Here is a 5,168-nt window from a genome sequence, read left to right as displayed (position 1 = left end):
TACGCCTAATGCCAAACTCTGTGTTTGTCTCCTTTCCTCCAGCTTTTTTAAGTTATATCCTTTCTCTCTTTCTATTTTGTAGACTTAAAAGCTTCAAGTATGCTTCGACGGCACACTCCTGCCGTGCTATGCGCGCTCAATATACCTGGGGGCTTCTTATACATAAGTTTAATATAATTATCTTCTGGGCTTTATGCCCACCACATATGCATCATTCCTCCTTATTTACCTTTTTTCACCATTATATGCATCGATATGACTTAAGTTTTGGCCAAGCTGGGTTGCCTGGCTCTTGTGTTTATGCCCTACGTTCCCGTTAATTTGGCTAGGGCATAAGGGGAGCACCTCTGCGATTGTTACTGCCAGGTCAGTCGGATGTGTACCCCAGACTGGGTGAAGCCGAAAGCTAGCATTCTTAAGCGAATATTCGGTCGGTGAACAAAAGATGTTTCTTACTTATTGCAATACATGCCCCCAGATGCTTATATCCTGCATCATTTTTCACAGTTTGGACATGCACATTAATGCATGCGTACCGAGGGAAAGGAACCCTTAACGGAACTATTCTCCCTGGAAGATGTTTCTTACTATCCATGTAATATAGCATAGCTAGTTGGGTACTTGTCTGTTCAAGCACTTATGACCCCTACGCCTGGTTTCCATGCGTGCCCTGGTTTTTACATAACTGAACGGGTATTTGGATACACTCCGAACTGTCGGGTCCAGAGGTTTAAGCGCAAAGGTCCGCCAAGACAAATGATTTACAATCCGGCTAGGGACAAAATATGTCCTTTGAAGTACAAAGTCACTTGGACTGACTAAATTCTTCTTCTATACAATCCAACAGGCTGTCTAGCCTACAATAATATTGGGAATCCTTCGCGGCTAATGCTACCTGGTCATATACCAGACTAACGGGGATCTCTTTCCCATCTGACCCTACAGGTCCGACCTCGGCCATGTGCTTCGGGTCATCCTTGGTGTATCGTGTATTCATCATGGCCGAGGCCTCCCTTGCACCTTGTCGGCAGGCCGATATCTTCCATAATCGGAAGCGCCACCGCGCTCCCTTGAGCATCTCCACGAGCTCTCCCATGCCTCCTGGCAGGGATGCAGACGGCCACAAGGCTTGGGCAATACCCTGCATCACCTGCCAAATTTATTCGTGCAGTTGTGAGAGCTCTTGCAGAAGATCACCTGCAGATCCGGAGATCTCCTCTTCGGGACGACCTATCAGCATACCTACAGACATAATTCTGTTAGCCCACTTCTTTGCCGAACTTTATAAAGGTTCGTTTGGGCACTTAGTAAAAATGCCGCGTCAAAGCCTCTTATTCTCCTTCACGGTGTCAGCAAGCTGGGCCCGAACATCTTTTAATTCAACGTCCAGCCGAGTCTTCGCGTCCTGGAGATCAATTTTCTCCCGTATAACCTTTTTAAGCACGCGCTCGCCAACCTTTAGCTGTCGTTCAACATATTGCTCATCCCCCGGTACGATTGTCGGATTACCTCCGGGATTGTCTGCAGAATCTATTGTTAGATTTGCATTCATGCCGAATACTAACTGGTACACGTCATTATATTTGTTCTGATCAAGACAAGTATTACCAGATAGGGCCTTCTTGGACTCCTCCATTCCGGCCACTGCGGCCCGCAGCTGGGCTTTGCACTCCTCCAGCTCTTTAGACTGCTGGGTATTCTTCTCTGTAAGAACCTATGCGTACAATGATCCTTAAATTAGTTGTGCCAACTGTTTCAAGTCTCAGGGGCTACTAATATACATACTTATTAGATTTTCTTACCCGTATATCCTTTCCATACTGGTCCGTGGCTCTGGCGAGGCCATCTTGAGCACCTCGAATGTATGCGTCTCCTGAGTTGAAGGCATTGAACGCCTCTTCAGAGTAATTAGGGTCGCGTAGTGCGGCCCGTCGGCACCCATGATTCATGGCGCTCTCCACTTTGGAGTTTGTAGCGGATAATCTATCTGCATCCTCTGTAGGAGGACCGTCCGGCGTTGTCCCTGTGTTGATCTCCGCCCTTGAGTCCGGCCTTGGAGTCCGGCTGGTGGAGGCGTGGCCGGCAGGCTCTCCGGATACAGTGACGAGCGCTTTTTCTGCCAGGGAACCATGGACTTCATTATATTTCAAAGACAATAATCATGGAGCAGATTTTTAATCATACCTCTGCAATGGCGTCTCGGTCCTGACCGCCTTCCTTTTAAGCCTACCTAGCTTCGGTGCCCCTTGTTGATAAGTCACCGCGGGTTCGGCACGGCGCCTGGATGGCCTTCCGTGTAAAACGCAATACATGTGCGGTGTGTAAGGTGCAAAGAGGGGATCCTTCTTGGAAGGTGGGACTCCGGTTTTACTTACGTGTGATGCAGGGAGTAGGCCAGGATAATCAGCTATGATGCCCACCAAGGCACCGTCACAGCTTAACTGATAAAATGTCCTGTTGACGAGTTCCACAAATATGTCCGGTTCTTCTTCAAGTCCGGGGTCGAGGGCCTGGTTGGGGTCGTCTGGCTGTGGGGACGGGCTGTGGACCTCCCTCATAGCTTTTCGTAGTTCCTGCTATGAATTGGCAAGGTAAATATTTGTGATGAAGAATGCGGGAAAGACTGGAATAAAAGATAGCAGCTCACCCAGCTTGGGGGGTTGTACATGGAGAATCGATCCCATGGCTTAATACGGATGAACTCCTCTTCCTCTCCTTTGTACAAATCGGGCAGTATTTTCGCCAGAGCGACGGCAGGGTACGGACCTTTACGGCCGCAGTGGGTGGCATCGTCTTCTCCATTGAAGTGCCACATGGGTTTCCCCCGATATTGAAGTGGTTGCACCCCTCGTATTATACATATTAACATAACCTCAATTATTGTCAACCCTGATTTGACCAGCGTCTTTATCCTGTCCATCAGGAAAAGGACCTCTCTGTTATCTTCCTCCTGGGGGCTCCAAGGGCGCCAGCTTTGACGTTTCTTCAACGGGGCATTTACAAACTCAGGAAGGCCCATCCTAATAGGGTCTGCAAGGGGGACGTCCTCCATATAAAACCACTCTGAAGGCCAGTCTTCACACTTCTTCTTCGGAGTACCAGACAGGTATCTGGTCTTGGCGATGCGCCATATTTCGGCTCCGCTCACTTGATATATCGACCCTCCTGAGTGCGGGGTACGAGGAATAATAGCGTCTTCCATAGCTCGAAATGAGCTTCACAGCCCAGAAATAGCTCGCAGAAGGCGACATAGCCTGCGATGTGTAGTATCGAGGCAGGAGTGAAGTTATGCAATTGGAGGCCGTAGAACTCCAGGAGCCCATGGAGGAACAGATGGATTGGAAATCTGAGTCCCCTTAGCAAATAAGGGACAAGGCATACCCGCTCCCCCTTGGATGGGTTGGGAGAACTCTTCGCTTGCTCTCCGCCATTATAAGTGGCTAGTCCGGCTCAGTCGGGGACCATGCACGCAGGCGGGAGAAAACCCTTGGTCTGCAACTCTACCAATCGGCTATGGGGGATAGAACACTTCTCCCAACCGCCTGGCTTCGTGCTACGGGAGCGAGAGGAGGAGCTGCGATGGCCGACCATGATGGGATGGTTACTTCCGGGTGCGCTCTGATGGATACTCACTGGGGGAGGATGGTGTGATTTGGATCTAAGGATCCCTGTCTCTTTAAATAGACGATTTACTTACATGGTCAGGGTGTTGAATGTAAAAATTCCCCGACTTCTCGCATTCACTCGACACGTGGAGATAGCCATTATTGAAGCACAGAAGCCAAGGAGTGCAACATTGATGGGAAGCCGGACACTGCTCGTTACAAAAGGTACTCAGGGATTTTGGAGAAGAACCCACCTTGCAATGCCGAAGACAATCTGCGCGCCGGACTCATCGTCATTGAAGCCTGGTTCGGGGGCTACTGAGGGAGTCCTGGATTAAGGGGTCCTCAGAGAGCCGGACTATATACTTTGGCCGGACTGTTGGATTGTGAAGATACAAGATTGAAGACTTCATCCCGTATCCGGGTGGAACTCTCCTTTGCGTGGAAAGCAAGCTTGGCAATTCGGATATGTATATCTCCTTTTCTGTAACCGACTCTGTGTAACCCTAGCCCCCTCTGGTGTCTATATAAACCAGAGGGTTTAGTCCATAGGACAAGAACAATCATAATCATAGGCTAGCTTCTAGGGTTTAGCCTCTACGATCTCGTGGTAGATCAACTCTTGTAATACTCATATCATTAAGATCAATCAAGCAGGAAGTAGGGTATTACCTCCATCGAGAGGGCCCGAACCTAGGTAAACATTGTGTCCTCCGCCTCATGTTACCATTAACCTTAGACGCATAGTTCGGGACCCCCTAGCCGAGATCCGCCGGTTTTGACACCGACAGACACCATGCATCCTGTTGAGTGCTGCATATCCTTGAGGTTCCAGGGTTGGCGCATCTCCTCAATGGCCTTGATCTTCTCAGGGTTATCCTCAATGCCATGGTGGAGACCAGGAACCCAAGTAGCTTGCCCGAAGGGACTCTAAAGACGCACTTGGCTGGGTTTAGCTTGAGGTTGATCTTGTGCAGGTTGGCAAATGTTTCACCAAGGTTTATGATGAGTGGCCTTACCTTGCGAGTCTGGACAACGATGTCATCGGTGAATGTTTCCTTCCTATCACACTCTTCAGGCTGAAGAGCATGTATATGTAGGAGAACACTCCGCCGGAGGTGATGAAGGCAGTATTCTTCTCGTCCCCTCTGCCATCTTGATCTGGTGAAAGCACAGGTGCTCCTTGAGTGATTTTCATAATTAATGTCAACATATCTCTTGTAGGACTGATTCTTTTATCTAGTGTATTTCAGATAAGTTCAACAATGGCATGGAAAGGACAAGAGGATGTGGAACCCCTTCAAGGTGTCTAGGACATGCATTGGAAAAATCTGGAGACACTTCATTTCATTTTTAGTGATCCAAGATCACATTGAGTCCATAGGAAAGCCAATACTATTAAAAGGGGATGAGGAGTTGCTTAATGGTCTACTTGCTCTAGTTCTTCGTGATATTGCTCCAAATCCCTCAACCACTTTCTCATTCCAAATATGTAAGAAACACAAAGTCAAACTCGGCCTCACCGATTCTTTCCACCCAGCGCCACCGAGTTTATATGACATA

Source organism: Triticum dicoccoides, chromosome 2B (assembly GCF_002162155.2).
Source record: "Triticum dicoccoides isolate Atlit2015 ecotype Zavitan chromosome 2B, WEW_v2.0, whole genome shotgun sequence".
NCBI classification, from domain to species: Eukaryota; Viridiplantae; Streptophyta; class Magnoliopsida; order Poales; family Poaceae; genus Triticum; species Triticum dicoccoides.
This window is presented reverse-complemented; position numbering follows the sequence as displayed.